The sequence below is a fragment of the Mauremys mutica genome, chromosome 3, assembly GCF_020497125.1.
Source record: "Mauremys mutica isolate MM-2020 ecotype Southern chromosome 3, ASM2049712v1, whole genome shotgun sequence".
NCBI lineage: Eukaryota > Metazoa > Chordata > Testudines > Geoemydidae > Mauremys > Mauremys mutica.
In genome coordinates, this window is record NC_059074.1 from 8,111,515 (window position 1) to 8,136,885 (window position 25,371).

The 25,371-nt window shown below is 51.1% G+C and overlaps 1 protein-coding gene across 8 annotated transcripts in view; it reads right to left on the reverse strand.

Annotated features, from left to right (window-relative positions):
* The window catches only part of NCOA1 (nuclear receptor coactivator 1), a 342,124-nt gene extending 326,700 nt beyond the window's left edge, over window positions 1-15,424 (reverse strand). For 4 of the 8 annotated variants that reach the window (XM_045009600.1, XM_045009598.1, XM_045009602.1 and 1 more), the window contains exon 1: window positions 15,187-15,423. The gene's annotated coding sequence lies outside the window, so the exon portion shown is untranslated. Of the gene's footprint in view, window positions 1-15,186 lie in introns of all 8 variants that reach the window. The other 4 variants (XM_045009604.1, XM_045009606.1, XM_045009603.1 and 1 more) reach the window with 3 other exon arrangements.
* Between the last annotated feature and the right edge of the window lie 9,947 nt (window positions 15,425-25,371).

Here is a 25,371-nt window from a genome sequence, read left to right on the forward strand (position 1 = left end):
TTGGGGTCGCACCCTTAGAGGTTAGACACTAGAGTGGGATAGGAGATGGCACTAGAATGAACAAAGTTTGGCTTCAATATTAAAAAACAGCCACTTCTCAGAAGTCAACTTCCCTTCAGGGAGAAGGGAAAGACAACCAACCCCCTTCTGGCACTTGCCATTAACTGTTAAAAAGGAAGAGCAAAAGGTTCAAACATGGACCCTGACAATGAAAGGTTACAGCTAACACCATTTAACCTTTGGTAGTCTAGCCTGTTCAGCAAGCACTGCAGTGTCTTCACCCAAGTGTAACTGAGTGCTTCTATTTTATTCCCCTCCAACATGTTGATCCTCTTAAATAAACACTACCACTTGGATGTGACTGCTGAGTTGAGGATACAACTACGTCTCTCTAGGGACACAACAATATCTGCTGTCTTATGAAAAGGTGGCAAGTGTAGTTTACTGGCCCAGCTGCATCCAACACTGCTTATTTAAAAAGAGCCTAAAGAGGTGCAAGAGATGGCAGACAGTGTTCCCTTCTGGCTTACAGTGAATCTTCAGACTTTTGCGTATCAGGGCACAAAAAGATGCTATTACGGTGCTTATTTAAAAAAAAAAAGACTATTTGGGGCTATTATATGTTAAAGAAACTGCTTTTGTCTCTTGTTCTGCTTTTCATGATTACATTTTTTTTTGTTACGGTCCTTCCTATTTTTGTGCCCACTCAATACCTTCCACCAAAGGAGAAATATAATGGCCTCTTATATGCTTAACAGTGGGGAATTCTAACTTCCTCTTACCCACATCAGGAAGATCCTTAAACCTATTCCCCCTTCATTTGCACAGAGTTCCAGTTAGCCGTTTCTTCACTTCTAGGGACACAAGTATTACTCCCTTGTGCAGAAATCCTTGTAGGTACTGGATTATGCTTCACCGATGCTACTGTCTTTTGAAGGCTGGAAACTACCTGTGGATTACGTCTAGAGTTTGAAGCAAGGCACAATTTTCTAAATTGCTGCACTGGCAGGGCCCCCATTGTTCACAACGGCCCTGAATAGAAACACAGGTTTTGGGCGGGGGGGTTCAGGAGAGAACTCCCTTAACCTTGTGGTTCTCATTACAAATCACACATCAGGATGCAAAATAGGCATTTATAGCTATACTCAAGGATACAGAGTGTACCTTCAAGTTGTGTTTGTTTCCCATTCCTGGCACTTTTGAAGGCCTATCCAAAGGACTCTCTTGCTAAACAAATCAAGTTTATATTACTATAATTACAGTAAACATGTTCCATACATTAACCACTGTAGGCTAACTGCTCAAGAATTAAGTAAGTGCAACTATACAAGTGATTAGAGCGCAGGATTGAGGCCTGCTCTATACCTAAAACTGGAGACATGAAAAATGTCATGCCCTGTGTGATACACCTAGGTCAGTCTAAGCCAGGGGTCGGCAACCGATGGCACGCGAGCCGATTTTTAATGGCAAGCTGGAGCCTGCAAGCTGCCGGCCCCACCCCCGCCTTCCCCCTGGAGCCCTGCCGCCGTGCGCGCAGGGCTCTGGGAGCCGGGGCTGCATGTTCCCGTGGGGCAACATTTGGCTCTGTGGGGAGGGAAAACTGCTCCCCGCTCATCCGCGCGCACACAGCGCTCTGAGGGATGGGGCAGGGCGGCCCGCGCGCGGTGGCGACAAAACTCCGGATGAGCGGGGAGCCTCATGGTAAGGGGTCCGGGGTTGGAGGGGGGGCTGGATAAGGGGTGGGGGCAGACAGGGAGCAGGGTGGGTTGGATGGGGGGGTGAGATCTCGGAGGGGGGATTAGGGGTGGGGGGGTCTCTGGAGGGGGCAGTTTGGGAGCAGGGGGGTGGATGGGGCATGGGAGTCCTGGGGTCTGTTAGGGGGCAGGTAGGGGTCAGGGCAGTCAGGGGACAGGGAGCAAGGAGGGTCCTGGGGGGCAGTTAGAGTGGGGGGGTCTCTGGAGAGGTGGTCAGGGGACAAGGAGCTGGGGGGGGCTGGATGAGTCAGGAGTTCTGGGGGGGCTGTCAGGAGGTAGGGATGTGGAGAGGGGTTAGGGCAGCAGAGAGCGGGGGGGGGGTTGTATGGGTCCAAAGTTCTGGGGATCCTGTCAGGGGGCGGGGAGCGGTTGGATGGGGCATGGGAGTCCAGGGGGTCTGTCTGGGTGCGGGGGTGTGGATAAGGGTGGGGCAGTCAGGGGGCAGGTAGAGGGTAGGGTCCTAGGGGGGCAGTCAGGGGACAAGGGGCAGGGAGGCTTAGATGGGGGGTGAGGTCCCAGGAGGGGGTAGTTGGGACAAGGAGCAGGGGGGTTGGGGACTCGGGGGGGGGGGAGGGCAGTCACCCAGCCCTCTGCCCTGAGCCCTGACCCCTCCCCCCAGGCCCCTGCCCTGAGCCCTGTACCACCCAGCCCTCTGCTGACTCCTTCACCCTCCCCCATGACCCCAGCCCTGACTCTGGCACCCCCACACATATCCAGCCCCCTACCCTGACACCTGCACCCCCCTCACATGCCCCCAGCCCTCTGCCCTGACTCTTGCACCCCCCACATCCCATGCACCCTGCACATTCCCATCCCCACCTGAGCACCAAACGGGAGCTCCTGCACCCCCACTCACATTCCCACCTGCACCCCTCACACCAAATGGGAGCTGCCCAGGTAAGTGCCCCCACACCCAAACCTCCTGCCCCAACCCTGAGCCCCCTCCCTCACTCTGGCTCCTGGCCAGACCCTTCACCCCCAACCCTGTGCTCGGTCCACTCCCACCCTCAGCTCAGTGCAGAGAGAGGAAGAGAATGGGGCAGAACCAGGGAGAAGGCAGTATGTGGGCAGGGCCAGGACCCTAGATCGGCAGCAGGCTGTGCGGGTCTGGCAGCCGGGATCCCGGCTGGCAGGAGCTGGAGGATGGAACCCCTGAGCGGCAGTGGGCTGAGCCGCTCACCCCACTGCCGGTCTGGGGTCCCGGCCACCGGCCCCGCACAGCCCGCTGCCGGTCTGGGGTTCTGGCTGCCAGACCCTTCCCAGCTGGGGTCCCAGCCACAGGCCCCACTCAGCCCACTGCCGGCCTAGATGAACAGAACCCCAGACCAGCAGCGGGCTGAGCGGGCCGGCGGCATAAGATCAACATTTTAATTTAATTTTAAATGAAGCTTCTTAAATATTTTGAAAACCTTGTTTATTTTACAATAGAACAATAGTTTAGTTATATAATATATAGACTTATAGACAGAGACCTTCTAAAAAACATTAAAATGTATTACCGGCACGTGAAACCTTTAAATTAGAGTGAATAAATGAAGACTCGGCACAGCACTTCTAAAAGGTTGCTAACCCCTATGACAGATGAAGGTAGGTCAACAGAAGAATTTTTGCATTGACCTAGCTATAACCTGTTGGAGAGATGGATTACCTACATCAACAGAAAAAACCCTTCTCTCAGTGCAGGAAGGGTCTACACCAGTGGTTCTCAAACTTTTTTTTTCCACTGACCACCTGAAAATTGCTGAGGGTCTTGGCGGACCACTTAATGATCTTTCCAAATGTTGTTTGTACCATTAGCTAATTATTGTAAAGTGCTTTGGATAAAAGCGCTATATAAAAAAAACCAACACACCTTAATAATAATTAACTTTTTTTGTTCTACAAATAAAAGCACACAACTCATATTTTTAATATCAGTAGTCTTACCTTTCTAATGCGATGGATGTGCTCTCTCTCCCCCACCGCAGCAGCCCCTGAGCTGGGGCTGGGAAGGAGGGGGGGTCTCTCCCTCTCTCCCCGGCCACAGCAGCCACAGAGCTGAGGCTGGGAAGGAAGGGGGGGTCTCCCCGTCTCTCCCCAGCCACAGCAGCCACAGAGCTGGGGCTGGGAAGCAGGGGGGTCTCTCCCCAGCAGCCGCAGCCCTGGAGCTAGGGAAAGTTGCCTCTTTCTCTGGCCACCGCAGCCCTGCATATCCCGAATACCCACCCCCCACTTCTCACCCCAGTACCCCCCTCCCACCTATCCCCTGTTCCCTCCAAGACCACCGTCTCAGTTTACATGCGTCTCTTCTCCAGGGCCCAAGCACTTAATTTGTGGAGCAACGCCTGCGCAGCTCCACAAATTAGGTGGGTGGGCCTTCATTCTCTTGCGTGTGGCCGCCCAGGCGCACACCTTAGAGGGAACTATCTGCAGAACACCTGAATGGTGCTTGCAGACCAGAGTTTGAGAACCTCTGGTCTACATGATAGCAGCACAGCTGCAAGGCCTTAGCTATGCTGCTGTAGTGTAGCCATACACTAAGTCGGGAGACCTGAGCTCCATCAGCACATCTGTAAGATTTCCTGTGTGACATTTAGGGTATGTCTATGCTTAAACCGCTACAGTGGCATAGATGCAGCACTGCAGATTCACCGCTATAGAGCTTCAGTATAGTAGCTACCTAAAACAGGTGTTCTCTCGTTGGCATAGGCAATCCACCCTCGACAGAAGGATTCCTAGTGCTGTCTATACTGGGGGTTAGGTCACAATAGCTACATCTCTCAAGGGTGAGGATTTTTCATACCCGTAAGGGACAAAGCTATACCAATGTACCAGTGTGGACCAGTCCTATGGAAGTCCACAAGCATCTGTGAAATGGGAATACTTACCTACCTCTCAGTGATGTGGTGAGGTTTATTATATTGATATTTATTACAGTGCTTTGAGTTCCTTGGATAGAGAAGCACTTTTTCAACAGGAAAAAGTTCTAACTGCCAACCTATAATTGTTGCATGGCAGAATTTCTGGGGTGGATCTAGAGGGCCAGTCCTTATAGAGTAAGGTTGGCAACAACTGATCATTTCAACAGCCTCTTGTAGTGCACAATTCGCATCCAGCCTAATGGACAGACTAGAGGAAGAAAATGTTTCCTGACAAGCACGATTATTTTTTATTCTAAAGGTTATTTTATCCATTTTCCATAAGTCTTAAAAGCAATACATAATGAAATCTTGATCTAACTAGATTCTTCAGATTTCTTTAAAAGCTTCAATTTGTTTCTTTTTAACTTACCCATTGAATGTGGAAAGGCCTAATCCTAATGACAATATACACAGGCTTGTCAGAATTTTATTTATTTTTATAACTTCAATGGATAATATCAAATTTATTTTCAAGCATTTTTTTCAATCATTGATTTAAATGTTCACAGTTGCAGGAAATTATAATCATTTAACTCCAGCATTATAACACATTTTATACACATTCACATGAGACTCTAATCTCTCAAGCAGCAATTTTCTCACTTTGCCTATCAGTTAATTTTGACCATTGATTAAAAAAACCCTAATCCTTCCAAGCCTAAGCATACAGGTCTATGTCAGTAGCAGGGATACAAATCCCCCTTTGAAAGTATTTGTACAATTAAACAAGCTTTTAAAATTGATTTCAAGATAAAGACTCATAAAAAGAATTGGAAGACTATCCAGCATCTCTGCAGTGGCATGTTCTACAGCAGTAACAATGACCTTCAAGTCTGAGTTCTTCCCCACAGTATAAAAACAATTTAGAAATCACAGTGAGAAGCAGAGTTTGTCTACAGAATGAGAGTGATCAGGTGCCAGCCATAAATCCATAAGCACCACCACATACCTGATGCAGAAGAGTCAACTGCCAATGATGAAGGGTCCCTTCTAAATCTAACTTTCGAGGTACAAATTCATGATGAGTTGCACCAATCTAATAAATCAGCCTCTCTGATCACAAGTTTTCTTGTCATGCACTGAGCACTTGAGAATATTTTAGTCTGTCAAGTGCCTTTTCTCTGTGGACAGAAAACCCTGCTACATTGGCACAGAAGTTGAGCGACTTGCCGATGTCCCTATTTTGAAAAGTGGGAGTGCTATATCCTTATCCCCAAGGTATTATGAACAGTTTAATGTGTCAGGTGTTCAAATAATATCACAATAAGCACCACAGAAAGGCATATACATACTACAAAAAACTATGTTAAAAGAATATTATCTAGGTTGCAACATCAAGCGCACACAAAAATTATGAAATGCCAAATTTACAGTTGTCTGTGCAACCTTAATGTGTCCCTCTTGTTTACCCAACCTGTACACTGAATGTGGCAGGGGTTCCATGGAAAAAATATTATGTCATTAAAAACAACAGTTGCATAGGCATCCATAAATCTGGCATTTCCTAACTTTTCAGTGCTTGACTTTGCAACCTAGATAACTGTCTTCTGATATAGCTTCCGGAGGGGATGAGAAAAGAAAGGGAGGTGGGTTGGTACAGCAAAGCAAAGCCTTACACACAACACAATAGCATTTCTCTATTTGTTCATATTACCACTTATATGATGGTATTCCCATGCAGGAATATAACTCTGTCAACATTAGGTGCGTCCCTTTATTAGGAAAAGAAGTGTGCTAATTTGAGTTAAAATCCTAGTGCCGATGGGCAGTTTTTAGTATTCACATAAGTTAGTATGCCAAGATAAACCACAGGCTCCCCCTTAGCAGGGTGAGATAAAGACTATGGGGATCGTAGGGTTTGCCTCAACTTGTTATCTCATATAAAAATTACAAACTGGCTTGTCTTGTCTCCGCTGTGCACTATTTGCCTCTCCGCTGTTCTATGATTCTGTGATTTTTAACATTTTACAATTCAGTTAAATCTGAATGGAATTTCACAAAACAAAGAAAAAGCACCTTTCTACCTTGACAGGATTACCCTGGTGCAAACAATGGAGGCATAAAGCTTCTCCAAGATTATAAGAAGTGTTAGGCAGCCTAAGTCCAGGATCACTACCAGGTCCCCTTATCATACTGAAGACGGTTACAGGATAATATAAAGAAATTGACACTTGAGGGCACATTGTATCCAAGCATTATTGTACTTGTCACCAACAGGGATCTATACCCCTGCAATACCTATGAAGTTAAAGGCAGTAGAGCAAATCCTGTCCACCATAACCACAAAGCCAACAGGACTAAGAAGCAAGACTACTCAAGTGAGTAACACAAGCAGAATTTGGTCCAGACTTCCCTTGATGTCAGAATATGTTACTCAGATGTACTGCACTTTGCTTTATTTTTTTAAGATTTTAATCTTAGCCACATTAAAGGAATTTAAGTTAACATCTTAGGCTGTAGAACAAAACAGAAAATAGGTTGTGTTACTTTTTCTGATCTGGGCAGCTTAGTTCTGTGTTCCCCGAACAGTAGGTACAACCTATCAGTGGGTCATGGGAGGGATCTAGGTGGGTCACGCCCTCACCCTGCCCCCAGCGTCTCACTTTTCCTGGGCAGGGGGCAGCAGTATGGGGTGAGAGATCCAAGCAGCAGCAGCAGCGAGGGCGTGGCCAGAGTCAGCAAGCAGACAGTCAACAATCTGCCCCACCCTGCATGTGCCCAGAGACATTCCCCTACTCCACTACACAGTCCCTCATTTCCCCCGGCCCAGCAAGCAGCAGGATCCAGACAACAGCAGCAGCATGACAGAGGAAGTGCCTCTGTGGCACGAGCAGGGCAGGGAGAGGCTGCTGACTGTCCTCCCTCTGGCTCCAGCCACTTCCTCTGTGCTGCTGCTGCCGCCGCCGCCGCCGCCACCGCCGCCGCCACCACCCAGATTTTGCTTCCCCTGGGCAGAATGCAGCAGCACAGGTAGCAAGATCCAGGTAGCAGCAGAAGCACAGAGGAAGCAGCCGTGGCCGGTGAGCCGACAATCAGCTGCCCGATCGTGATCGCAGCCCGGCCCAGCCATAGGGTTGCCGATTTTGGTTGGACGTACTCCTGGAGGTTTCATCACATGACAATCTTTAATTAAAGATTAATCTTTAATTCCTGGAGACTCCAGGACAATCCGGGAGAGTTGGTAACACTCCCCGGCCACGGAGAGAGAGGAGCCAGCTGGGGCTATAGGATGGGGGAGGACAACTGAGAAGGAGAGTGGAGAGGAAAACAGGGGTAAAGGTGTGTTCCCAAAAAGGGACAAAATGCAGTTAGTGGGTTGCCTTAGTCAGAAGTTTGGGAAACATTGGTTTAGTTTACTTTTTCAACTTCACTCATTTTGAAAAGTGAAATTAGACTGCTCAGTTTTACTTTCCATGTTCGGTCCCCCTCACATTACAGTACTATGCGGTTGTGTTTATATTTTCAATACTGCAAAAGAATGTATAAGCCCAGACAAAACACCGTTTTTAGTGACATTTTAGAAACATTTTTAAAACATTTGTATTCATATTAGGTTTTGTAAGGGATTACCACCATTATAACCTTAAGACAAGACTGTAAAACCTGGGTGCCTAGAGTTAAGACTAACAAAGTGGCCCAGTTTTCAGAGGGACCGAGCACTCGCAGCGCCCACTGAATTCACTAGATACTCAACACTTCTGAAAGCCAGGCCAATTAGTGTTGAACTATGGATCTGATGCGTAACTTTAGGCACCCAAAAAAGTTTTGAAAGAGATCAATTAAAAGAGGGCCTTTTTTTCTTATAAAGTATACAGGATGAAAGTAAACAGAACGTAGTCTATAGACTACCCGGAACTTGCAGAACATTAAAAATATGGAGGCTATTCTGAAATGCAGGTTGTTTATGCTTTTAGTTTACACAAAACCCCTTATTTATATACATGCTAGCAAAGAGAGAACTCTTATTCCTATTCAAAATGAGTCAGCAAGAAAGAGCAAAGACTGAGGCCTGTGAAGTATAATTGTTATATCTGCATTTTTTTTCAGCAGTGGCTCACATTGGTTCCGTATAACAATATTCTTAACATGTCATTTGAAGACATGGGCAGAGATGCTTTATATGTGAAATCTATTCCAAGAAATTCTAAATGCTAACACAGTACTGAGTCAGGCTTCACACTTAACACATATTTGGACTTGAGGCACAATTGTACAGTAAGTTGAGATACGAGCACACTGTAAATGCTCAGGTTTCATATTCTTAATATTCTACACACAGCATTTTACTATTAAATTTGCACTTACACATGAAAGCAAGAGTGTTGTATCAGCTGTTCAGTATAAATGGTTCCAGGGTGACTAGCTGTCATTCCTTGAATCCTAACACAATGTGTTCTGTCATTAAACAGTACTTGTGTTTGCTTTCCACCTTTGAGTCAACTGGGTCATAACTGAAAATGAGGTTAGTGCACTCATCCTATGCACACTAGTGGATACTGGCTCATACCATAAATAACCTCCCAAAACCGTTTGATTAGGAGTCTCTGCTCAAGAAAGGGTCATCACTGAAACAAAAGTCAGCATTGAGGTGCATTGGCAGAGCAGGAGAGAAGATGCAGAACTAGAGTAGCAGGGGGTCAGAATTAAGGAACACAAGACAGAAGAGATTAAACTTGAACACCCAGTCTGCACTAGGTCCTAGCTGATGCTGTAAAGTTCTTGATTTTCATTAACATTAAATTCACCCACAATTTTTCCAATCTGATTTGAAATTTAAACTAGTCACAAACAAGTGTCAAAAAACTATTCAGATTAGTCATTTCCATTACCATTAAAACCACTACTTTCAGGTACATCTCTACCTCGATATAACGCTGTCCTTGGGAGCCAAAAAATCTTACCACATTATAGGTGAAACCATGTTATATTGAACTTGCTTTGATCCACTGGAGTGCGCAGCCCCGCCACCGCGGAGCGCTGCTTTACCGCATTATACCAAATTCATGTTATATCAAGGTGGCATTATATCAAGGTAGCGGTGTATTTAACTCAACTTCAAATGTGTTCTGTTAGAAGTTGTATGCAAAGTCTCAGTTTAGGAATGAAAAGGAAGCATTAGGAGGCGTGAGGGAGAACGTATTATTTTTTAAATAATGCAACTATAAAAATGAATGATTCCAGATACTTGAGAGGTTTTGCTGTAGATCCTGCAAAGGCTTTTTTAAGTCAGGTTGGTTCAGCTTTACACATAGAAGACTGAAAGGTTTAGAGGTTCAATGCTTCAATTAGCAAACTTTTCTCCCAAGTCTTGGAGTTAAATATATATTTAAAAAGTGAACAAAAAAATAAAAATCCTTTTCCCTCTCCACTGCTAAGTCTCTTGATACATCATCATTCTCCATTCACACAGCTCCAAGTCAGAGTACCCTGAACCCCTAACCCCAAAATATAGCCAAGACCTGTTTTTTAGTTTTTGTTTTTAAAAAACAACAGTTCCTTATTCAGGGCATCATGAACACACAAAACAGGTGCAAGGCTCGTTTCTCTCTCCCCCCCCCCCACCTCTTTCCACATCAGCTAATTCATGTAATGTCCTGATCGATTTTAAGCATATAATAAAAAGGTGATCCAGTTTAAGAGATCCTGTTCTTAGTTAAGCAGTCTATTTTACAGGTATCTTTCATGAGACTTAGAACGAAACTAAACAAGTTAAACATTTGTTTCCCCTAAAAAGTTAGAAGAGGATCAGCCTTGATTTTGCATCTCCTGGGATCTGTCTTTTTAAAACAGAGCTTTAAACATTTAAATGTCTTTGTGCCTCTGGGGAAAAATTACACATACATCTGAGGGCAGAACCTGCCGTAGGAAAAATTACACACACATCTGAGGGCAGAACCTGCCCCAGTTTTATTTTAAAGTTGTCTGAGCTTAATCATAGGCAGTGCCCATATTCTGCAATTGAGGTTCTTACAGTTTACTTCCCAGGAAAGTTCAAGTGACACTGCTCATTTGTATATTCATTGAACTATTTTGCATTTCTATAACACCTTTCCTTTGTCTACATACAAACTTGTATGGGTTTAGTTAAACGAGGACAAATCCCTGTGTGAACACACATTAGTTTAAAACTGGCTGTCAGTTTACCTTCCTCCTATTAGTTTAAAGGGGAAAGCTAAATCAATAAGTTTAAATGGATTTAAAGTGTCCACACACCAAGCAAGATGTATTGTCTTAACTAAATCTGTTTTTTTTAAAAATCACATTTTTAGTTAAACTGATGCATTTTTGTGTTTAGGGCACAAATAAGTCCTCAAAGCACTTTAAAGCTTGTCTACACAGAAGGTTATGTTATGTTAAAACTGATGCAACTTTGCATGGCACTACTCTTGAATCTGCTTAAGAGCCAGGTTTAAACAGATGCAGCTTTGCTTGGCACTATTCTTGTACCATTTTAACCGTTTAGAGCAGGCCTTAAGTATTACGGTTACCTACAATTGTCTGTCTGAACTAGTTTCTAAATAAACCAGTAAAAATGCTTGATTGAATTTGTCAACAATTAGCCTTTGTTATATGGCAGCAGTAGCTACAGGATGTAGACTCTGGGCTGCATTTGCCCTTTTGGGCAGGCTTGATTTAATGTTTACCTGTTTCTCTGAGCTTTCCCTGATTCTCCTTTAAAAACAGATTTCAATCTAACTTTAAAAACTACTTTTTATTCCCTCCCTTTGATAAAAGAGATAAACATCACTGCTTCAAGGAAATGAGGAACCAAGCAAAACTTGCAATATAAGTAGTTCGCTTATACAAAAAATAAATTAATTTTCTTCAACTGGCAAATTGCTTATGCAAGAGACAGGCTATTTTTAGTAACAACGCTCACACCTTAACTTCTGACAATCCTCATACCTCACATGCAAATTGACACTCTTGGATTAGTAGCCAACAAGGTGTTGATCTCCAGCAAATCTGCTCATTATAAAAATGTTTATAAAGTTAAGGAAATCTAATAATCCTAAAGGCTTCAGACATTTATAGATGTACCACATAAAAAGGATGTTAAGAGACTGAAGTCTCAGCAATGGGCACATATGTTTCTAAAACAAGACAATATTAGAACATAAAATGATAGTATTACTATGCCAATAATTCTACAATGGAAGTTGCATGACTAATTACGAGAATTAGTCATACAGTTGTGAATTTTTCTCTTACAGTGTTCACAGCAGAGGGCAAGTTATGGGGAAAAACCAACACCCTAACACCAACTCTAAATCAAACTGTAATGACTAAGAAATAAAGGTCTTAATTATTAATACTCTAACCCCACGCGGTTTCTTGTGAAGTGCATTTGTTTTGAAAGCAAGGATCATGCTGCTGTCATGTTGTTTAGCAGCATATTTCTAGACAATAAATACTTAACTTGGGTAAACCAGGTAAGATCATATCATTTCAATCATGCCCACAGGCTCTGAGACAGGTATAATATTGCTGAAGTTACTACTGTTGTCTAGCATCAATAGGTGTTTGCTTTTAAAAGGGACAACTTGAACTCCAATCATTTCCAAAAACTCAGTTAAATGTAGTTTCAGATACTATATCAGCTCCTGAGACCCTCCACAAATTTGTCAATTTACAATCACCTTTTCCTGTTTCTCTCCCAGTTGCTGTACAAGAGGCCTAAACAAACTGGAGAAACGTTAGGTAATGGTTTTTGCTGTTTCCACTATATAAAGAGCTGTCATAGGCACAAAGTAACTTAACATTTTAGAACATTTAAACCTTCCCATAAGATTGTGGCAAGCTGAAAATACTACAGCCTCTGAATTGGATTAGGATAGTACATCCCTGGAAAAGTAAACAGTAAACCTCATTTTTTGTTTAAATCCACTAACACTTCTCAACTGTACTTCATCAGGTGTACCGCTTTTGAGATTCACATTTCCTGCAACCCCACATAAGCCAGGTCATGTATATAAGTGTAAACTATTAACATAAGGAATGCAACATCTTAACACCAAGATTTTAAGAACAGTGCACGATAAACACCTACATTATTACAAGTTTTCAGCTCTATTATGCTTCTTTGCTGTGTCTCCCTTTTTGGTTACGCCATATCTGGGTCTGTAGAGTTAACATCCACTATATGTTGAGTAAACTTTTACATACCAACTCTCTAGCACTTTAGGTCACAAACCACCCCCTTGTTGCATTGTAGCATAATACAATACAATCATGAAAATGTCAAACATACAACATCATCATAATGGCAACCCAATTCTCAGCTATTGAAAGGTCAACATGCACCTAAGAAAGCAGGGGTTTTAGTGTGTCTAGCAGCCTACACTGGAAGAAAATTGCCTCTCAGCCACTGCTTCTATATAACTAAATGTCATATTCTATTGGCTATAACTCCTTAGTTCCAACTGGAACTCCTGGGTTGCCACTTACACACACCCCCAGCTTTAGAATTATTCACAATCTGCTGCTGCTGCTGCTTTTGGTTCACGTTTCTAGGACAGAAAACTACGAAATTTAGGGCAACAATTCAGCTGCTGACAGAGGAAAAAAAGCAGTGACTTCAAAATCAATCTCCCCACACACTTCAGAACAGCAGTAAGCACCATACACATCTTTTACTCAGACTGCTGGCTGTTTTTCCAAACAAAATGCATAATGACTGAGCCATCTTTTCAGCTCAAATTACACTGAAAGCTACTTGATACCACATTACCATCTTCATTTCCTTTAACCAAGAAACCGCATTAATATATTACTTGTTTTTCCTCTTAAAAATTTTACATGTAAAAAATTAATGTGCGTATCCTAATTCAATGGTGCTGGTGTAATAATGCAACTGATTAGAAGATGCAAACAAACAAAGAGCTGTCACTTAAAAAGCAACAAAATGAAGTGTCTTCCCCTCCCCCAGCCCGCTGTCCCTGCAATAGAGATTTCAGCAGCTCCCTGTTGCTGTGTGACCACCACAACCCCCATTTGTGCGGCGCTTCACCCCACCAACAACCCCCATTCCCTCCCCTTCAGCCATGTTTGCAGAGCCAAGACAAAGTCACTCCATATAGTTCCAATTCCTCCCTCACAGGGACACTAGAAGGAAAAAACCCTGCTTCCTTACTTTTCAAATCAACTTCTTAAAAATCTGAATACATAACATATTTCAGAAATGACGAGCCTTCATTTAATCAGCTTCGACTGTCACCCATCCCCTTCCCCGCACTGCTGCTGTGCAAGAGCCAAAAGGTGCTGCACCCCCCCAAACACCCTCATCCCCAAACCAACAGACGTTTCTTTCACATGATCCCTACAGCCAACCCCCTCAAAGAAGAATGGGGGGGGCACACAAGCCATTCCAGAAACCTGCAAAAAAGGCCAAAATACCCCATAGAATAGGAGTTGTCTATGGGGAGAATTCTCAGCTCCTTACCACAGTCCAGGACAACTTCAAAATACTGTACATCCCCCTTCCCATCCCCCTTTTCCTCCCCTCCCTCCCCCATCGCTCCCGCACACGCCCATTTGCTACTTTCTAGCACCATGACAGCTTTAGTTTCCCCACTGGCACACCCCAGACCACGGATGCTGGGTTAGCCTGGTGGTTTCCCCTCCTTACCCCGAGGCACTGCTAAAGGGGAGGGGGCCCAAAATATCAGCCCCCACCACATGCCCCGTCACGCTCCCGGCATTTTCTCCCCCTAGCCCGAGTTCTCCGCTCCTCCCGAGCCTCGGTGCAGCTACAGCTCCTCCCGAACCCCACAGCATGGGGGGGGGAAGCCCCACCCCGCCCCCTAGCCTCCAGGGCCCCCCAGTGCCCTAGTTACCCGCCTCCTCCCCACCCCGCAACGGGGGAGCACTGGGGGGGGGGTCCTCCAGACGCTGTTGCTCCCCAGGAGCTTCCCCAGTCCACGCCGAGCTCTTCCCCGACCCAGCCTGCCCCCCCAGCCTGGGGCCCCCTGCACCTCACCCAGCCTGGGGCCCCGGGTGCACTGCTTTAGGGTGCCCCTCACTGGAGCTCCTGTGCCCCCCCTCAATACCCCAGAGCCCCCCCCAGCCTGGGGCCCCCTGCACCCCACCCAGCCTGGGGCCCCGGGTGCACTGCTTAGGGTGCCCCTCACTGGAGCTCCTGTGCCCCCCCTTCAATACACCAGAGCCCCCCCCAGCCTGCACCCCCCTGCACCCCACCCAGCCTGGGGCCCCGGTGCACTGCTCTAGGGTGCCCCTCACTGGAGCTGCTCTGCCCCCAGCCTGCACCCCACCCAGCCTGCACCCCTCTGCACCCCAGCCTGCCTGGGGCCCCAGGTGCACTGCTCTAGGGTGCCCCTCACTGGAGCTGCTCTGCCCCCAGCCTGCACCCCACCCACACACACACACACACCGGTTGTGACCCCCCCGGCCCCTCAACCCCGCCGAGCCCCTCCCAGCCCAGGCGGGGGGGTAACGGGGCCCCGCCGCCGCCGCCGCTCCCCCTGCCCGGCCCCTGACAGCTGCAGTCCGGCCGGGCTGCGAGCTCCGCTCACCTGCCGCCGCCGCCTGGTGACAGCCGCCGCCTCCGGCCTGCCCCCAGCGGAGCTAACGGGGCTGCGACAGCGACTCCGCCGGCCACACGGAGGGGGGCGGCCCCGAGAGGCTCCGGCTCCCGCGGCTGCTGCTGGGGCCCCGGCTCCCGCTGCGGGGCTCCTGGGCGCCCGGGGCCCCCTGCTCCGGCTACTCGGCTTGGCTGCGGGGCTCGGGCTCCGGCTCCCTCCCTCCCGGCGGGGCGGGACGGGACGGGACGGGGCGGGGCCGAACGAGGGGCGGTGTCGCCGCGGCCGGGCCCGGATCCCTCCCCCTCAACCGCTCGCGGCGCGGACGCCTGCCGCCATCTTCGCACCCTCCCCCCGCCAGCGGCGGCGGCCTGGGCACAGGCCGCTGCCCCTCCCCCGCCCACAGAGCGCGGGGTCCTCCAGCCGCCAGGGCGGCGCCGCCGCCGCACGGGGCCCGAGGGGAACCACTCGCCATCTTGGTAAAGGGGCCCGTGGACACAGACTGGAGGGGGCGGGGCAGGCACCGCCCTGCCCCCACTCCCAGCGCAAAGCTGCGCCAAGCACCGTCCCCACCCCTGTCTTCTCCGTGCCTGGGACACGTCCTCCGCCCCTCACCCCTACGGGGCCTCTGGGCCGCTTCCCGCCACCAGTCCCCCCGGGCAACTAGCCCCAGTAACGTCCCCCGGCCCCACCGGCAGACAGCCTGGAGCCCAGGGTCACCGCCCCGATAGCACCCACCCCGTTCCCCCGCGACGTGCTCCCTCCCACAGCGCCCGGGTACCACCGAGCACCCAGCCCGTTCCCCCGCGACGTGCTCCCTCCCACAGCGCCCGGGTACCACCGAGCACCCAGCCCGTTCCCCCGCGACGTGCTCCCTCCCACAGCGCCCGGGTACCACCCAGCCCGTTCCCCCGCGACGTGCTCCTTCCCACAGCGCCCGGGTACCACCCAGCACCCAGCCCGTTCCCCCACGACGTGCTCCCTCCCACAGCGCCCGGGTACCACCCAGCCCGTTCCCCCGCGACGTGCTCCCTCCCACAGCGCCCGGGTACCACCCAGCACCCAGCCCGTTCCCCCACGACGTGCTCCTTCCCACAGCGCCCGGGTACCACCCAGCACCCAGCCCGTTCCCCCGCGACGTGCTCCTTCCCACAGCGTCCGGGTACCACCGAGCACCCAGCCCGTTCCCCCACGACGTGCTCCTTCCCACAGCGCCCGGGTACCACCCAGCACCCAGCCCGTTCCCCCACGACGTGCTGCTTCCCACAGCGCCCGGGTACCACCGAGCACCCAGCCCATTCCCCCACGACGTGCTCCTTCCCACAGCGCCCGGGTACCACCCAGCACCCAGCCCGTTCCCCCACGACGTGCTCCTTCCCACAGCGCCCGGGTACCACCCAGCACCCAGCCCGTTCCCCCACGACGTGCTCCTTCCCACAGCGCCCGGGTACCACCCAGCACCCAGCCCGTTCCCCCACGACGTGCTCCTTCCCACAGCGCCCGGGTACCACCCAGCACCCAGCCCGTTCCCCCGCGACGTGCTCCTTCCCACAGCGCCCGGGTACCACCCAGCACCCAGCCAGTTCCCCCACGACGTGCTCCCTCCCACAGCGCCCGGGTACCACCCAGCACCCACCCCGTTCCCCCACGACGTGCTCCTTCCCACAGCGCCCGGGTACCACCGAGCACCCAGCCCGTTCCCCCACGACGTGCTCCCTCCCACAGCGCCCGGGTACCACCCAGCACCCAGCCCGTTCCCCCACGACGTGCTCCCTCCCACAGCGCCCGGGTACCACCCAGCCCGTTCCCCCACGACGTGCTCCTTCCCACAGCGCCCGGGTACCACCGAGCACCCAGCCCGTTCCCCCACGACGTGCTCCTTCCCACAGCGCCCGGGTACCACCCAGCACCCAGCCCGTTCCCCCGCGACGTGCTCCCTCCCACAGCGCCCGGGTACCACCCAGCACCCACCCCGTTCCCCCACGACGTGCTCCCTCCCACAGCGCCCGGGTACCACCCAGCACCCAGCCCGTTCCCCCGCGACGTGCTCCTTCCCACAGCGCCCGGGTACCACCGAGCACCCAGCCCGTTCCCCCACGACGTGCTCCTTCCCACAGCGCCCGGGTACCACCCAGCACCCAGCCCGTTCCCCCACGACGTGCTCCTTCCCACAGCGCCCGGGTACCACCCAGCACCCAGCCCGTTCCCCCGCGACGTGCTCCCTCCCACAGCGCCCGGGTACCACCCAGCACCCACCCCGTTCCCCCACGACGTGCTCCCTCCCACAGCGCCCGGGTACCACCCAGCACCCAGCCCGTTCCCCCGCGACGTGCTCCCTCCCACAGCGCCCGGGTACCACCCAGCACCCAGCCCGTTCCCCCACGACGTGCTCCTTCCCACAGCGCCCGGGTACCACCCAGCACCCAGCCCGTTCCCCCACGACGTGCTCCCTCCCACAGCGCCCGGGTACCACCCAGCACCCAGCCCGTTCCCCCGCGACGTGCTCCCTCCCACAGCGCCCGGGTACCACCGAGCACCCAGCCCGTTCCCCCGCGACGTGCTCCCTCCCACAGCGCCCGGGTACCACCCAGCCCGTTCCCCCCCGACGTGCTCCTTCCCACAGCGCCCGGGTACCACCGAGCACCCAGCCCGTTCCCCCCCGACGTGCTCCTTCCCACAGCGCCCGGGTACCACCCAGCACCCAGCCCGTTCCCCCGCGACGTGCTCCCTCCCACAGCGCCCGGGTACCACCCAGCACCCACCCCGTTCCCCCACGACGTGCTCCCTCCCACAGCGCCCGGGTACCACCCAGCACCCAGCCCGTTCCCCCGCGACGTGCTCCTTCCCACAGCGCCCGGGTACCACCGAGCACCCAGCCCGTTCCCCCACGACGTGCTCCCTCCCACAGCGCCTGGGTACCACCCAGCACCCAGCCCGTTCCCCCACGACGTGCTCCTTCCCACAGCTCCCGGGTACCACCCAGCACCCAGCCCGTTCCCCCACGACGTGCTCCTTCCCACAGCGCCCGGGTACCACCCAGCCCGTTCCCCCACGACGTGCTCCTTCCCACAGCGCCCGGGTACCACCGAGAACCCAGCCTGTTCCCCCACGACGTGCTCCTTCCCACAGCGCCCGGGTACCACCCAGCACCCAGCCCGTTCCCCCACGACGTGCTCCCTCCCACAGCGCCCGGGTACCACCCAGCACCCAGCCCGTTCCCCCACGACGTGCTCCTTCCCACAGCGCCCGGGTACCACCGAGCACCCAGCCCGTTCCCCCACGACGTGCTCCTTCCCACAGCGCCCGGGTACCGCCGAGCACCCAGCCCGTTCCCCCACGACGTGCTCCCTCCCACAGCGCCCGGGTACCACCCAGCACCCAGCCCGTTCCCCCACGACGTGCTCCTTCCCACAGCGCCCGGGTACCACCCAGCACCCAGCCCGTTCCCCCACGACGTGCTCCCTCCCACAGCGCCCGGGTACCACCCAGCACCCAGCCCATTCCCCCATGACGTGCTGCTTCCCACAGCGCCCGGGTACCACCCAGCACCCAGCCCGTTCCCCCGCGACGTGCTCCTTCCCACAGCGCCCGGGTACCACCGAGCACCCAGCCCGTTCCCCCGCGACGTGCTCCCTCCCACAGCGCCCAGGTACCGCCGAGCACCCAGCCCGTTCCCCCGTGACATGCTCCTTCCCACAGCGCCCGGGTACCACCCAGCCCGTTCCCCCACGACGTGCTCCCTCCCACAGCGCCCGGGGACCACCCAGCACCCAGCCCGTTCCCCCACGACGTGCTCCCTCCCACAGCGCCCGGGTACCACCCAGCACCCAGCCCGTTCCCCACGACGTGCTCCCTCCCACAGCGCCCGGGTACCTCCGAGCACCCAGCCCGTTCCCCCACGACGTGCTCCCTCCCACAGCGCCCGGGTACCACCCAGCCCGTTCCCCCACGACGTGCTCCTTCCCACAGCGCCCGGGTACCACCGAGCACCCAGCCTGTTCCCCCACGACGTGCTCCTTCCCACAGCGCCCGGGTACCACCCAGCACCCAGCCCGTTCCCCCACGACGTGCTCCCTCCCACAGCGCCCGGGTACCACCCAGCACCCAGCCCGTTCCCCCACGGCGTGCTCCTTCCCACAGCGCCCGGGTACCACCGAGCACCCAGCCCGTTCCCCCACGACGTGCTCCTTCCCACAGCGCCCGGGTACCGCCGAGCACCCAGCCCGTTCCCCCACGACGTGCTCCCTCCCACAGCGCCCGGGTACCACCCAGCACCCAGCCCGTTCCCCCACGACGTGCTCCTTCCCACAGCGCCCGGGTACCACCCAGCACCCAGCCCGTTCCCCCACGACGTGCTCCCTCCCACAGCGCCCGGGTACCACCCAGCACCCAGCCCATTCCCCCATGACGTGCTGCTTCCCACAGCGCCCGGGTACCACCCAGCACCCAGCCCGTTCCCCCGCGACGTGCTCCTTCCCACACCGCCCGGGTACCACCGAGCACCCAGCCCGTTCCCCCGCGACGTGCTCCCTCCCACAGCGCCCAGGTACCGCCGAGCACCCAGCCCGTTCCCCCGCGACATGCTCCTTCCCACAGCGCCCGGGTACCACCCAGCACCCAGCCCGTTCCCCCGCGACGTGCTCCTTCCCACAGCGCCCGGGTACCACCCAGCACCCAGCCCGTTCCCCCACGACGTGCTCCTTCCCACACCGCCCGGGTACCACCCAGCACCCAGCCCGTTCCCCCACGACGTGCTCCCTCCCACAGCGCCCGGGTACCACCGAGCACCCAGCCCGTTCCCCCGCGACGTGCTCCCTCCCACAGGGCCCGTGTGCCACCGAGCACCCAGCCCGTTCCCTCGCGACGTGCTCCTTCCCACAGTGCCCGGGTTCCACCCAGCACCCACCCCGTTCCCCCGCGACGTGCTCCTTCCCACAGCGCCCGGGTACCACAGAGAACCCAGCCCATTTCCCCTTTGCCCCACAAAACGCTGCCTCCCATAGCACCCAGGTACCACAGAGCACCCACCCATTTTCCCAGCGCTCTCTCCCATAGCACCCGTGTACCACCGAGCACCCACCCCATTTCCCCTTTGCCTCACTAAGTGCTTCCTCCCATGGCACCCAGGTACCACCAAGCACTCAGACCATGTCCCCTTTGCCCCACAAAGCGCTCTCTCCCATAGCACCCAGGTACCACAGATCCCTGTTTCCCCCTGAGGTCTGTCCAAACATTGATGCTTTTTTCCCCGAGGCTCATCCACCCCCTCAACACTTAGGGTTGCCCACCCTCCAGGATCATCGTGAAGTCTCCGGGAATTAAAGAATAATCTTTCATTAAAGGTTTCAGAGTAGCAGCCGTGTTAGTCTGTATCCGCAAAAAAAACAGGAGTACCTGTGGCACCTTAAAGACTAACAAATTTATTTTAGCATGAGCTTTCGTGAGCGAAAGCTCACTTCTTCGGATGCATAGAATGGAACACACAGACAGGAGATATTTATACATACAGAGGACATGAAAAGGTGGAAGTATGCATACCAACAGGCAGAGTCTAATCAATTGAGATGAGCTATCGGTAGCAGGAGGGAAAAGTATCAGAGGGGTAGCCGTGTTAGTCTGGTTCTGTAGAAGCAGCAAAGAATCCTGTGGCACCTTATAGACTAACGTTTTGCAGCATGAGCTTTCGTGGGTGAATACCCACTTCTTCAGAAAAAAAACTTTTTGAAGTGATAATTAAGATGGCCCATAGAAGGTGTGAGGAGAACTTAACATAGGGAAATAGATTCAATTGGTGTAATGACCCAACCATTCCCAGTCTTTGTTTAGACCACAGTTAATAGTATCTAGTTTGCATATTAATTCAAGTTCAGCAGTTTCTCTTTGGAGTCTGTTTTTGAAGTTTTTTTGTTGCAAAATTGCCACCTTCAAGTCTGTCACTGAGTGGTTAGAAAGGTTGAAGTGTTCTCCCACTGGTTTTTTAATGTTATGATTCCTGATGTCAGATTTGTGTCCATTGAGTCTTTTGCGTAGAGACTGTCCGGTTTGGCCAATGTACATGGCAGAGGGGCATTGCTGGCACATGATGGCATATATCACGTTGGTAGATGTGCAGGTGTACGAGCCCCTGATGGTGTGTCTGATGTGATTAGACCTTTCATTAAAGGTGATGTCATGTGCTGAAACCCTCAGGAATACATTCAACCTTAGGAATACTGATACCAACACATATAAAGGACCCACCTGCCCTCTAATGCATTCTGTGGTTTAAGGACAGCCCCCTCCACGGCATGGCTACTGGGACCCTAGGAACATGTAGCATCGCCTTCATCCCCTAACCAGGGTGCAAGTTTTGCTGGGTCACTCACACACAGCTATCACATCCTCCACAGCCCCTGTCCCTCCTGAATTCAGCACCATTATGCTGCCCTGCCTCCTTTTCCCACCAGACATACAGTTTGCCCTCTGCTGGCACCCCCATAGCAACAAACCCACTCCTGGAATTTAGTAAGCCTGATAATATTAAGTTGCTCTAACACAGGAGTTTGGGACCCCTCAGGGGCTCACAAGGTTATTGGGGGGGGGTCATGAGCTGTCAGCCTCTACCCCAAACTCTGCTTTGCCCCCAGCATTTATAATGGTGTTAAATATATAACAAAGTGTTTAATTGATATGGGGGGGGGTCGCACTCAGTGGCTTGCTATGTGAAAGGGGTCACCAGTACAAAAGTTTGAGAGCCACTGCTCTAACCGAACAAATTCCACCACTTCCCATCTGAAATAGGATTCCAATTTCATCCACCAACTCCAGATCTCCCCAAGTTGCTGCACCATTCCTGAGTCAACAAGCCTGTAATCTCCCTATTTTTCAACCTGTTCCAATAGACTTGCTCAGTGAGGCCTATCAAATCTAGACTGGTTGCTTTGTGTCAATATTAGTCACCTTTCAACATCTGTTTCCAAGTAGTTTCCCCCAGTAGGTATGAAGCAAAACTTAAATGCCATGGTTATGTAACCCACACACCTCTTGGATGTGGTGTTCTGGCCCATCTAGTGGCACTGAGACCACTTAAAGAGCAATTAATGAGTCTGCTCTACAGCCTTAGCTAACAGTTGGCTTTTAGTTCATGTGGTAGAGGCTCATGCACTAAGCTCCGGAGGTCCCCAGTTCAGTCTCGCCCGCCGACGACCAGGGTCTGTCAGCATTACAGTTGGTTTTAGAGAGACAAGGTGGGGTAGGTAATACTTTTTGTTGGACCAATGTCTGTTGGTGAGCAAGACAAGCTTTTGAGCCATGCTGCACTCTTCTTCAGGTCTGAGAAAGGTACTGGAAAGTGTCACAGATAAATACAATATAGAACAGATAGTTTAGCATAAGTAGTTAGCACATATTCTAAGGGACCACTGAAGGTGAAGTGACCTGTTAATTCCCCTGTGATCATAGGAAAAGAGTGGTCCATCCTGGCATTGCCAGTGTTTTCCTCCCGCACATTCAAACATTTTAAGATACAGAGTCAGCAGAATCTAAACTGAGACAGAGAACAGCTCCTCCCACCAATAAGCATAATAAATAATAATTGGAGATATACCAATCTCCTAGAACTGGAAGGGACCTTGAAAGGTCATTGAATCCAGCCCCTGCCTTCACTTGCAGGACCAAGTACTAATTTTTGCCCTAGATCCCTAAGTGGTCCCCTCAAGGATTTAACTCCCACCCCTGGGGGGTATCAGGCCAATGCATAAACCACTGAGCTATCCCTCCCCTCATAATGTGAGATATGACAAGCTTTTAAGCCAGAGTGATCCCATCCACTGCAGCATAAACCCCAGGACCCACCTGAAACAATTCTACTAGCACTTGCTGTTACTTCTGCATAAATTGAAGGGCAGCAAGTGCTCTATCTCCTTCCTTAGAGGTTTTTAAGATCAGGCTTGACAAAGCCCTGGCTGGGATGATTTAGTTGGGAATTGGTCCTGCTTTGAGCACGGGGTTGGACTAGATGACCTCCTGAGGTCTCTTCCAACCCTGATATTCTATAGTTCTATGATTAATCTGCAGCAATCAACTATTTTGCCACATTTTCTTTCTTCATCTTGTTTCATTCTTCATATGCTCTATGGAAGTGTGAAATCACCCAACACGCCATCAAGGAAAATAGGTTGAATAGTTAAAATAAGACAATTCTTCAGTTAGCTCACATTCCTCCTTAAGGCTTTTTATTCCTCAAAGTATTCTGAATGCAGTAGTTATAACAAAACAAACTGGGCTTCACAAGACAATCAAAACTAGAGAAACTCCAATCTAGCCTATAACCTCAGCCCTATAATGACTTGATATAGATCCCTTCTTAAGGCTAGGCTGGTTCCTGAGCAGCTCTCTTTATGATGTTTCCTGTCATCCAGCTGAGGAAACTGATTAGCCTGCATTCCATAACTCTGCCTCATTATCTTCCCCTAAGCACCTGTGCATGTGGAGAGGTGACCTGAGCTAGAATTAACTCCTTGTTTTCCAGGTTGGGGGGAGGGGGTGTCTCTGCACTGTCACAGGCATTTTTTATTATTATTATTCTAAGGTAAAACAAAAATATTAACTATTTTTAATTTTATTATTACTGTAGGTGCATTTTATAGGCAATAGTGTACACTTTGTTCCTTCTGAACAAGTCTTTGGGGAAGACTTCTGAAGATTGGCCTATATTTCCCATTCCCCTTCTGTATGGTTTGGAGCAGGGGTGGGCAAACTTTTTGGCCCGAGGGCCACATCTGGGTGGGGAAATTGCATGCCTTCTGCCTCCCCATCCCCACGCCCCAGGGGCCGCAGGGACATGGTGCCAGCTGCTTCTGGGAGCAGCGTGGGGTGAGGGCAGGCAGGGAGCCTGCCTTAGCCCCGCAGCACCATGGGAATGGCAATCCCGCGGGCCGGATCCAAAGCCCTGATGGGCTGGATCCGGCCCACGGGCCGTAGTTTGCCCACTCCTGGTTTGGAGGGTAGAAAATGCATGGAAGAAAGCCATATTGAGGCCACATAGAGGAGAAGAGTGGCTATGTGAGATGATACCCCCATATCAAATAGTCACCTTCTTTTCCCCACCCTACAACACATGCACTCCATGAGCTATACAGTCAACATGGGTTAGACCAATGGGTGGAAGAAGATGCACCATTTGTAACGCTCCTGAGTCTCCTTGAACTGCAACAGACCACAGGAAACATCTGTGGAAAGTTAACAGGGACTGTGACAACTGCTGTTGCATGCTGGGTAACTCCTTTCTTTATAGGAACAGAGTGCAGTTCTAATTGGCTGTTGCTAGCCCTCGGAGAACAATGTCTCTCTGGCTTCCGAGATAGCTGCCCCAGTGAGGTCTCTCTAGGTAGGTCTGGAGGACCCACCTTTCTTCTTCCTGGGGCAGGGTGCAGCTGACCAGCAGTAGGCCAGCAAGGGCTGGTCTATTTCATCACACAAGGGAAATGCTCAAACCCCACAGCTTTATTAGAACTATGGAGTTTTTACATTAGTGTGGTTTCCTCCATGAATTTTTGCACAGGAGACTAATGTATGGGTCAGTCGCAGGGAAGGGATGCTTAAGTTTTCAGTGAGGAGCATAAGGCCATTTTTATTAATCTGCTAGTTAATTTTTAAATGGAATAAAGATATAAAACAATATCATTTTAAAATACCTACAGGGATGCCAAGCTGTGACAATATGTATGAATGAGACTTCAAAAGAAATAAGTGAGATTTAAATATCTCACTGAAATATACGTAGCAAAAATAAATCCATCAGAAGAATGAAATACTTTTTTAAAATGCCTTAAGTTATAATGATCTCACTTTACCTATGGGGAAACTGAGGTACAGAGTGGTAAGTGATTTACCCAAGGTCACTCAGCAGGTAAGTGGTGGAATCACCAAATAGAATAGAACCCAGGTTATTTGACTTCCCAGTTTCCTGCTCTAACCCCTGTATAATGCTGCCTCCTGTTAGCCCATTGTTTCATTTAAGTTGTTGTGGGTGAGGAGGCCTTTTTCAGCCTTCATTGCAATAGTTCCCAAGTAGCCACTGGACTAAGCACTACCCTCAGATGGTTTGAGGCAGATTCAATAGTTAATATTGTGCAGTTATAAAGATACCAGCTCTGGTGTAAGTGAGCCTTAATTTCACTGACCGCATTGCATTCACTT